Source organism: Watersipora subatra, chromosome 2 (genome assembly GCF_963576615.1).
Source record: "Watersipora subatra chromosome 2, tzWatSuba1.1, whole genome shotgun sequence".
Lineage (NCBI taxonomy): Eukaryota > Metazoa > Bryozoa > Gymnolaemata > Cheilostomatida > Watersiporidae > Watersipora > Watersipora subatra.
In genome coordinates, this window is record NC_088709.1 from 5731349 (window position 1) to 5743400 (window position 12052).

Below are 12052 nucleotides of genomic sequence, written 5' to 3' on the forward strand. Positions count from 1 at the left end.
CTGTTTAGCTTGTATTTATTCCAGCAAGCGTCTTAGTCGTCGCCAGCCATGGAAACTCGTCATGATTTGAATTCTTTAGTTCAATAAATTGGCCCTGATTGACTCGATAGTATAGTTTTAGCTTTTGCTCCCATTCTCTCTTTGGCCCTTCTCAGCGCCACTAACATTTAATAAAGAGTTGTTCTCCTGCTTTAGCGAGGGAAAGTATTTTTTATAGATTTTACGCAGATTTACCACACTCTGATAAAATGCTGATATTGGAAACAGTTTGAAAAATACTCTGCCACTTTCTTAAGTAAAGTTTTACTTAATTTTGCTATTTTTACTCAAATGAAATTATTTTACTTACAAGCATTAAGCAACCCTCATAATACTCCAAATTTGAAATGTGTTGTTTGAGAATTAATAGATTAACAAATGCCTTGCTGTTTATAATTTACACAATTATTCAAGTTAGTTGATGCTAATAATTGAACAAACCATTGTTTTTAGAAGCAATCACTACTCAATGTGATGCTGTAATTCCACACGGCGTCAACTATTCCATTGATACACAAGTGTCAGTCAAAGGAGTCTTCTCAAAGCCTGCTAAACACAACTATATATCAAGTAAGAACTTGAAAGTCATAGTAATGATTTTTAGCCCTCAAATCTTTGGCCTTTGTTAATAGATTTTTTTAAATTGTGAACTGTTTATTCTAGCTGTTAAAACATTAAGAAATGTTGCTCTGAGAAGTTATACCTAGCTAATTAGGGCATACAAATATTTCTGACAATAATTTTGCACATTCAAGCTAGCGGCAATACACTCTCTGTATTTACTATAATAGCTGAATTCATTTTTACTTGAAAAAAGTAGTCATGCATTGAGTCACAGAAAAAAACCAATTTTTAAATTATGTAAAAGTAGGTGGTACTTAAACATTAGCCTGGAACTTTAGTCTAAGACAATGTTCGATGGCGGGGGTTGAATCTTCAACTGCAGGTGTTTTGACATAAGATTTGGTATATTTAGTATAAGATCTTAGGCTCATGCAAACCCGGTGCAGATTTCTACATTTTATTAAGCTTAAAATTATAGAACCTCCATTTATTGGTCAGCCATATTTTACTCAGACTATTTATGAGGCTGAATACTGGAAATTCTCTGAGCTTTTGTTCATTATTTTTTTGTTGTTTGGTACCAAGTGTTTAGTTTACAAGTTTAGAAGTGTGAATTATCTGATTGGACAGCATCTATCAAACTCTTCGGATGATTAGCCGCTACATTTTTCAGTCGTTTTGAGCCATGCGGCTTATTTAGAGACTGGGCTATTCTGTGATTTTTTGTTTTACCACTAAGGGTTACTAACCAGAATTTCTGTTTAGCGTGCCTTTAGTGGTGAAAGAAAAAATTAAACAGTGCATAACAGTACTGTTTCGTTAGGCACTAGGTTAAAAAGCGGTCGTTTATACGAAACCGTGCCTAACGGTACTGTTTTGATTTAACCAGCAAAGTTGCTGTCATGTTAAAAAGCACTGTTATGAGTTCTGCGGCCACAGAAAGTGCGGTCTAAGTATTGTTTTATTATCGGTTTTTTAAAAATAGAGCAGATGCGGCTTATATAGGAGTTTGGTTAATAGTTTGGGAAATACAGTACATTATTTGATCTCAGCAGTCTTTAACGCCCAATAACTGAAACAGAGCTTCCTATATATCACTTGAAGAAAGTATGCTAAAATATCTTCAACATGGTTTCACTTTGTACACATCTATAAAAGCTGTAGCAAAAATTGCTTTTGCCCAAACTTTCATTTTATCACTTTTTCAGTTGTTCTTGACTTTGAAAGTTCACTAAATGTTCGAAGCACATATCAAAGTAGTTTGTATCTAATACATTGAGATACGAGAGCACCAAAAATCACCAAAAGTTATTCAATTTTTAAGCTACTTGCATTTTAAAATTTGAGCAGTCAATAACGCAAATTTACTTGATAAGGAACAGATGTCAGCATACTTGACCCAAAAGGGTGAACCACATTTGATGTTTTCTTTTTTAAACATTGCGTTAAGAGATGCACCTTATTAATATCATGTTGTCTTTATCTTATTCACAAGTTGATATTACTGACTAGATAGCTTGTTTGACAATCGATGCTTTTGCATCCATATCATCAGTGTAGACTCAGTGTACATAGGTATGTTCAATGTGGTTCAAAACATCCAGATCGCATTGCTACTAATCACGTTAGAAAAAAAACTGGTAAAAGTGTTGAAGCTATTTCTGCATATTTTTAATTAAAAAAATGAAGTCTGACGTAGCAAAATGAAGTGTGAGCAAATACAGAGACAGCATTAAGTTTGCTAGATTAGGTTAATTTATTAAAAAAGCAATCTTGTAGTTACTTTGATTGCATAATAGGCACTTTATTATTGTTAGAATGCATAATATTGTCTTTTTAGCTTTGAATTTTATTGCTATTATTTAAAATATTAACAATATTAGGAAATCCATTTGAGAATTTAAAACAGTATTTTCAAAAAAGTGGGTTCAGACTGAGGTCAGATTGTAACTTACTCAGCATTTAATAATTCAAAAAGCTGTCAATTCGCTAAACACAAGCAAGTTACATGTATATCAAATTGGTACGTAATTTTCCAGCATAAATTCAAGTTATACCTTCAAAAAGTTAAACAGATTCAAATGAACTTTTAAGCAATGGAATTTTTATAGAGCCTGCATCCCCTCAAAAGATTCGCTGTTCTTATGACTATTTTACAAATGAAGCCTCCGTGAAATGGAGTGTTCTAGAAGATGCGTATCAAGAGCAATTCAGAGTTATCCTTCAAACAAAGGATGAAAATGATGAGCTGACTACAATACGATCCAACGACTATCAATTTCAACTAAACAGGCACCAGTATTCCATGTATGTGAATTGGAAAATAGATCCACCACTGATTATAGGAAAGACATATTACTGGTCCATAACCTCTGGAGTACACAATTTTCGGAGAAGTTCCCAACCTAGCGTTCTCTCTTGTACCCTGAGTAAGTATAAGTTTGCTTATTTGTTTGAACTTTGAACTGCTGCACTTGAGATTTTTTGTGTGCAGCCGACACTCATTGCTGATATTTTTTTTCCTCTTGAACTTCTTGCTACCGTTGAGTGCCTCTGAATTAGGTAAACTTACAACTAATTAAGTTATAAGTCAATAAAACATTAGCGCTCTTAAAAATCATTTCTTCCAGTGAAACGTGTGCAAGTACCGCTCACCTTTGTCTACTTTCAACAAAAAGGCATTGACTTAGAGATCTCTTAACGCCCAACATGCTGGTTAGTTAATTGGTGCTAATCTAGTAAACGAGGTCATAAATACAGGTCAATTTATGTTGAAGGATTACTAAAATAGTAAAATAATGACTTGCTCTGTATAGTTTAGCAAATTGTGAATTTTGAAATACTTTCATAAAAATTTAACTAGCAGACAACGTTTGTTCAATATATTTGCTAAAGAAGTCAATTATTGCAGTTTTCTGTACAACAATACTTAAAAACTGCTAAAACCTCAGAAAAAAATATATCAATTTTTCATATAGATTCATAACTTGATGCTGATTTTTAAAACATATTGTGGACCCAGGCCTGCATTTCTTGGTTGCAAGTTGGAGTTCCTAACGTTAGGCGACTAGTTATAAAAACCTGGGGGTTTGGAGAACTAGTGTAAGCCTGCACCCTAGGCCAATACCGATCAACAATTATTTTTGTAGCTGTCTTTTTTATTCATAAGGTCATTTGAAAAAGTTGTTAGTTTTCCTCAAATATTGATATTTGTCTCCTTAGTGGACTACACAGTTAGACACCCTAGCAGGTTAGTGAGACTAAATAAAGTATTTTTGTTAGACAGACTAGTAATTTGTCCCTTCTGGTATCAACGAGAAGTTGTACTGTGGTGACATCATTTTCCCTCAGTTGAAGGTGTTTTATCATCTTCACAACTTTCTTAGTTTCCCAAAAGGCTTCTCTAATGTCAGGTGATTCTTTTATCTGGTGTCTCCTCTGCAACTATGTGTAGATAGTGTTAAGGTCCCCAGCCTCCTGCTGAGCTGCTACTAATATCTGCTGTGCTTCAATGGTTCTGATATCTGTTGAGTCCATTTGGTGATCTCCATTGCATGCATCACCCAGTTTCCTCAGTAGTTACTCTACTAGCTCTTTGTTTCACATATGTACACTTTCTGAAAATTAATCTATTTATGGGTTCAAGTCTTTGCTGTCTATTACCTCGGCCTTTTCGGCAGTAATCTTTTTATTCTCTTCATCATTAGTTCTAAATCCTCAACTACTATGCTTCTTTTTTAGCGTTTCTATAAATCTGTTGAGGTTCCGTGTCGACTCTGAATGGGTCTTACTATAAGAAGGGCCTGCATGTTCTGTACTCTTCTTTCTAATAGTGTTCATGATTCCTTTATCAGCATTCAACATTTCTATTCAGTCAACAAGTGCATACCTTCTGATCACTATTTCTCCTGTTAGTTTTAATTTTGTTGCTGCAGGATTCATCATTCCTAATGCCAATTATTTCTCTTTGTGTTCATGTAGCATTGCTGCTACCTTGAACTCTTGTCTTCTCTTTTTTATTTTTAGTAAATCTTCCTTGTGAATAGGTTCTACTATTAACTCTGCTTAGAGGATCGAATATAAATATACGTATCTATAACATAAAAAAAATTGAAATTATTGCCATTAGAAATAAACAACACTTTCCTTTAAAAGCTAGAATCATACATGTTGTGTATCTAGATTAAAAATAAACATTTTGTGCAAAAACTGTTTTTTACTACATGCGCAACATCGGGTAGATGGTTAAGGGTGTACATTTGCTGAGTTAAACATTCTTTACTGGAGATGAAGAAGCATTGGTGAGGCAAAGCTCACCTTGCCATATGTAATAAGGTAGAAGCATTCTATATAAGTTAACAGTCATAAAGTATACCTTGATTTGTTAATGCTTTTTAATTCATGGCATTGGATACAAATATCTGTTAACTTGCCACCTGTCCATAGTTTAATTACAAAGGCTGGCTTCAAAATAGAAGAATTTTACAACTTACTTTATCGATGTGCCGATCAAGGAATGGAGTTGCCAGTTTACTTACAAACCTGTTTGTAAATTGAGCAAAAAATAAATGGTCCAAATTTGTACTTTACTCTGGAGGGAAGGTTAAAATGAACCTCAAGGCATAGGTTTTTATCGTAAAACCAAAATTGCCTGTGTGAGACCTAGAATTCGTTGATGAATACAATTTCGCTGCTTTGTTGGCAGAGTTGTCCAATCATTGACATTCCGAGTACACTCGAATATTTGCATGATGGTTGTTTAGACTGATATGTCAGCATAAGGGACATATCTGAATTAAGGTATTTTGTGCCAATCAGTTATTAATACAATTAGACTAAATATATACTGTCTTTTTGTTTTAGCTCTGCTGAGTTGTTAATGCATTGGTTTATTTTTTTGCATTTTCAGAGGGACCTCAAGCAAAAGAACTTGAGTTTACCTCAATTGATGGCGTCAATACCAACAAGTTGATTATTCTGTTCACTTTGCCAGATGGTTATACTCCAGTATCTGGTCGGTTAAAACTTTGTCCATGGAACCTTGTGTTTTCTCAATGTACAAATTGGATTGATGTAGTAGATATTATTAAAGGTCCACCATTCAGAATTACAGAAATCCTCTCACCCCCATTGATGGAAGGAGATTACAGCCTTGCACTACGTCTGTCATACGACTCCGTAACTAATAGTCGGGATGCATTTCTGAATGTGACCATAAGTAAGTTGATTTTTTTTTATTAATGAATACAATTGAAACATGGGTGCTTTTTAAATTTGCATTTAAAATTTTTTTAATTTGGCCATAGGTAAGTTTATTTTATTCAATAACTGATCAAGAATGGTTGAGACAATAGTATATTTCAAATTTACCTAACATATGATTTTAGAAGTTTGATTATGTTAAAACATTAACAAAAACATTAGCAGGCCTTTGAAGGGATAAATTTGAAAATGAAAACTAAAAGCATTTTCATTTAAAGCTATATACTATAACTTAAGTAGTTTTGCTGCTATTGTCTTTGAAATCGTCAAACTTAATTTTGAAAAGCGCCATTAGCTGGGAGAAAAAATGAAACATCATACAAAACCTCATGCAATGCAAAAAGTTAAATATTGTATGCACGAGTGAAGAACTCAAAATATATTGATAAGCCCAACATAATAATGCTTTTATGCAATACTCCCACTCAACTTAATGCCTAACAAAACAAAGAGCAAGCAAAAAATCAAGAATTAGAAAAATGGATTCATAGATCTAGTCTGTATTGTTCAGATTGCGCCAGCATATTTCTATAAAAAAAAAATAAATTGCTCTCCGCACAGGAGTTTTTATGAGAATGAATTTAATGTTCTTTCCAGTAACATTTTTAAGAGTGTCATCTTTCTTGATTGCCTTTTGCGCATAGTGGAAGATTTTATCTACTTGTTTTGTACTTTTAGTAGACAAGCTTTTATTAGTTTTTTAGGCAACTTTTAGTAGTTGCTTGTAATTGTGAAGGCAGATTGTTGTTGTGAATGAGAGTGGCAGTCAATAATGGAGATCCAGTATTAGAGCAAGGTAACTGATATAACCATGCACACTCCACTATACCATAGGAAAGAATTATGTACTTAGAGTCAGCAGTTGATAAGGCTACGATCATTTAACTTTCCCACCAGCGAGCATGAACACAGTACTAAATTTGTTGAGCTGGCAGCTACCATTGCCTGGGAGGTCTGGCTCTAAATTTGTTGGGTGTAATATCATCAGGCGGTGTCCCATCTACTTTTTTTGTGCACATGCCTGGCAAGCTGAATCATTGTTGGTACTTGAAGTGCTTGAGTAAATGGGTCGCAACTGAATCTCAGATTATTTCTGAGCCTTGTTTAGCTACCCGGTTACTTATTGCCCAAAGGAAAGCCCAAACTACTCTCGATAGGAAAAAAATACTACCGATAAAATTGCCTGAATCTTCATTACCTACACATACATTCTCCACCCCTCTATATACCAGCAACTGATCCATATGCCACTTGCAATTGACAAGATCACCCAGAATATTTACATGCACATGAGAAGTCACTGATAAGCAATCTGCCACTACCCGATCACACAATGTGGTGTGCTGGCATCTTTGTGAACCTAAACAAGTAAACAGTCTTCAGCTAAATATGCGCAGTGACTTGAGTTATTGCGCATATTATCTTGAGTTTTTTGTTCATAGTCTCTTCCAATCCTAGTCTCACAAAGTCAAATCTTCTTTGCATGTACTGATTAATTATGAGATCAGATGAAATTAACCCAGTGACATTATGCGAGCTGTTCCTGTACACTAGTAAGAACTGCTGGAAAACCAGGGATAATGAAAAATATTTTGCTTCCATGCCTGCTTGAATGTTTGTTCAAACCTTTCTACCTCTTTGTTAAATGGTTGGCGATACCCCGAGTGCGACATTAGTTTTATGTCATTAGTTTTATGGAAACAAGTGAACTCCTGGCTCCAGAGGCAACCTATTACTAGCAATGGTTTTGTGATGAAGACCTTTCTACCAAAAACTCTTCTCATGGTCTGACCTGTTTACCATGATGTGGAAAAGTGGTTCATGGAACCCACTACGGGTCATTGGGTATGAATGTTTATCATGATTAAGTATGAGTCACCTTTAACTAAGTGAAATCTGCCAGCAGCATGTTCTATGGCTTGCTTGGTCGGGTTCAATCATTGAGGAATAGTTTGGTTGATAATTCTTGTTATTTTGGTTGCTATTATAAGAGTTCACTCTTTCTTTATGACCTCACCGATCCCTAGCCACCATTCAATGATGTCATTTTCATCTTGCAATTAAATACCACTTTACCATCACTTTAGATAATGTGACGTCCTTACCAGTCTGCAGGTCAATCTTAAGACTAATGGCAGGAAGAGAATTTATTGTCTTTATATTGCTTTTATGAGCATTTTTAGTATATTTTACTATAATCTCTAACTTCTCACCTGTCTCAATCAGCAAAGCAAAAATGAATTTCACATTGACCATATTGTTGGCCAAATTAGCCACTTATTTTTACATTGTGGCTACTGCTATGTCTGAAGGCCTTGATAAAATGACAATATATAACGCAAAAGCTATTTAGTCAGATTTCAAATAAAACTCATCATACAAGTAGATGTGAAATATCTTTATTCCACAAATAATAGCAAAAGAATGTTGATACAACTAAGAATAGTTCCTTGCTGCTCTGCCTAAAAAAAAGATTAAGAAATTCTTACTTGCTGAGACCTCCCTGCCTCATATAATATGACAGCCCTCAGCCCTCCCAATGATGGGTTCACCACCAAGTAGATAAGCACAATGTTTGCCAGCAGACTAAGCTTGATCTTCTGGCAAGCTTCAGCCCACTCAAATGTACAGTACCATCATTTCCCTTTCAGCAACAATTCATTCAACAGTACAGAAAATGCAGAAACCTTCCTTACAAACTTAACATAAAAGCTATACGATCCTCAAACAAACCATAGTTCACCTTGGTATCTACGAAATAATATCTTCCATGTAGCTTCGACCGTGCTGGATTCTGTTTTGTTTCCATTAATAGCCTCTAAAAATTCAAATTGTCGATATTGGAATCGAAAAACTTGCTTTTGAGTTTCAGCAGCATGAAACCATACTTGGTTAAGTTGACCAGCATTTTTTCAGATTTCCGGCCCCTTATTTATTTTGTCAGTAACTACAGCTTCCTCAAAGTTACAGTCATACTAAAAACGCTCTATTCATCGTGCTTTGGACTTTTGCAGGCACTGCGAAAAACCGCAAAGGTGCACATCTTCCTACGGGTATTGATTGCCACAAACAGATCGAATCCTCTTACAACGCTATTTGCTGGTATGCGGACAACAGAGCAAATTTACAGAAGGTCTTTCCATCATTAGGTTATCTCAGTAGTGTGGTATAGTTTTCTATCAGTGGCATGGTGTCTTCAAGAATAGTCAAGTATTAATTCATTGTCATGGAGCAGTCTTTGCAGAAACAAATTTCAATATTGTTTTTTAGCAAGAACTATGGGATCAGCCAAAACCACCGTTGGCCATATTTTTCAGCATGTTTTCAGCCACTACGTACGTGATCCAATTCCGACACAATCAGTCCCTTGTTGACCTAGAGGCTATATTTCACTTCTAGCCACACTTTGTTTTTTAATTTTCCGAGAACTCTATTAAGCAGTGAGGAGTTTTTCCAATAAAGTATTTTTATTTTTCTCTAAGCCTCAAGACATGAAAGAAATGCCATGTTTTGTTTTATCTTGGAGAGAAACTCAGTACCGAATGCTGCTAGCACTAAACACTGGCACAACACTTTCTCACTGCTGTGATTGAGTTTCTGGCAACTGTATTGAAGCTATGTATGTATGTTGCTGCTAACCACTGTTTATGATCCAAACGCTTTGAATTTCTTTTTATAGCGGATACAGAGTCCCCTGTATCACCAGTCACCACCCATAATGACATCAATTATGAAGTGAGGCACGCTTTTGATCTTGAACACTTTATTCACAATTGTTACTGGTCTAGTAGAACCTTTATATTTTGCTTCTGTAGTATTTTTGCTCCTAAGATTTCTTTCGTCATTATGAAGTTTTATCTCTTTTAATTTCTAGAACTTAGTCCTTTTATACTAGCACTGAATGTTTTGGCACGGTTGAGTCCCGGTTGAGCATTAAGCGTAAAATGACCCAGACTACCCAAAACCCACTCATTAACTTCTTTATCTAGGCTTAGGGTTTTAAGACTATTCAGGCATACCATCCTCCAAAATCATTTTGCAAATGCCTCTTGTCACATCTTATACATGCCGCCTGACATTTTCTGCAACTTGTGCTTTGTTGAAATCTGTAGAAAAATCAAAAGTTTTTTGCTAACAACTTTCGATTTTTCTCGCATCACGCAAAAAAAATCTCGTAAAATTTTTAAAAATCACATGTTTCAGCCAGCTTATGAAATGAATTTCAAAATTGGGCCAATGTTTCAGAAAAAATTTGATGATGACTGTAAAATACATTGCTTAGCTATAATAATAAAAGCAAGTGATTGATGATTGTTGACAAGTAATTTTAACTGATCTAATTGTTTTGATTTCATTTTTTCTGGATGTCATAACAATTCGATAAAAGTATAAAACTTATTGTCATGCAAGTGCCAAGTATTATTGGTACTTTGCAAACAAACATTATGCTTATTAGCTAAAGCTTTATACAAGCTAAGATTATATAGTACTGTCTCATTATAGCTATTAATAATGCTTGTAGCTTTTTACAAAGCTTTTCTATGACCAAACATATAAATACTTGGGTTTTCTGTTATCAAATCAGTTGTCTCTGGAGAGTGCAATAAACCACATTTCTCTAATTTAATACTCTATTTGATTGCTTCTGTGCAGAAACATAACAGAAGCTAATTGGCAACAAGGATTTCTCTTTTGAACAGTTACAAAGAGTTTTGTTCAGATTTGCATTGCAAAATTGCACCACTACAATGGCAGAAGTAGCAGACCTGATCAAGCTAATGCAGAAGCAGCAGGAGGACCAGAGACAGCAGCAAGAGGAATACAGACGTCAGCAAGAAGAGCATAGACAACAGCAGCATGAGGAGTTCAAGCAGCAACAAGAGGAATACAGACGTCAGCAAGATGAAAGAATGGAGGAGAATAAGAAACTGATGGAGCTACTACTACAAAACCTACAACGGAAACAAGAAACAGCTGCAACCGCTGTTCCAGCCTTCCCAGGTTTTGACCCAACAGCAGAGCTACTAACAGATTACATAGACAGATTCAACACCTTCATTGCAGCAAATTCTATTCATCAAGACAAGATTGCTGGCACTTTTCTCACCAACCAACAGCCTACACTCTACAAGCAGCTTAGTAATATGGCAGCTCAGCTTTCAACACCCAAGCAGATCAACGACCTCAACATGGATGAAATACTGGAATTTCTCAAAGACCAGTATGACCCTAAGCGCTTCACTGTTAGAGAGCGTTACAAGTATTGGAGTGACATGCAGAGGAAACCTGGAGAAACTATTCAAGAGTTAGCTGCCAGAATTCGTCAAGATGCAACTACATGTGCCTTCATAGACATTACAGATCCATTAGATGAGGCTCTCAGAACAAGATTTATATGCTCTGTAAACAATGAAGCAGTTCTCAAATCTCTCTTCAAGGTCAAGGACAATGAACTCAACTTCAACAAAGCTATACAGGTAGCACAGGAAACAGAAGAAGCAGCTAAAGTTGCCAAAGAGACAGTTTATGGAAACTCGTCTAAAGTCAACAAGGTTGCTCAACAGAAATCAAGATACAAACCACTCCAGAAAAACAACTCTACACCTGACAAGCAGAAGGAAGGAAAGCTATGCTACAGATGTGACCGAACTAACCATACAGCGGATGACTGCAGATTCAAAGCAGCCACCTGCAACTTTTGTTCTAAACAAGGTCACATAGAAAGAGCATGCAAGAAAAAGAAATCATCTGCAGCAGGAAAACGAGTAAAGATGATAGAATGCACATCAACCAAGATGGTGAAACTTGCTGAAAACATCAAACTGGAGGGAGACAACTTCACACTTGAACTGGACACTGGAGCTTGTGACAACTTCATCTGTAAATCAATATGGGAGAAGCTAGGAAAGCCAAACCTAAAACCTACTACAGTTAACTACAAATCAGCCTCAGGACATCTCATAGAGACGCTTGGCAGATGTGAGCTAACTGCCCAATTGGATGCACAGAAAGAAGTCAGACTACCATTTGTGATTAGTGCTGTACAAGATCTCAACCTACTAGGAAGAACTGCTATACAGCAACTAGGCATCTCTATTGATGACAAGCTACAACAGAACCTTGTATCAACAATCACAGAGAACCAGCCAGATGGGAGGTTACAAATCAAGAGTAAGGAGATGTGCAA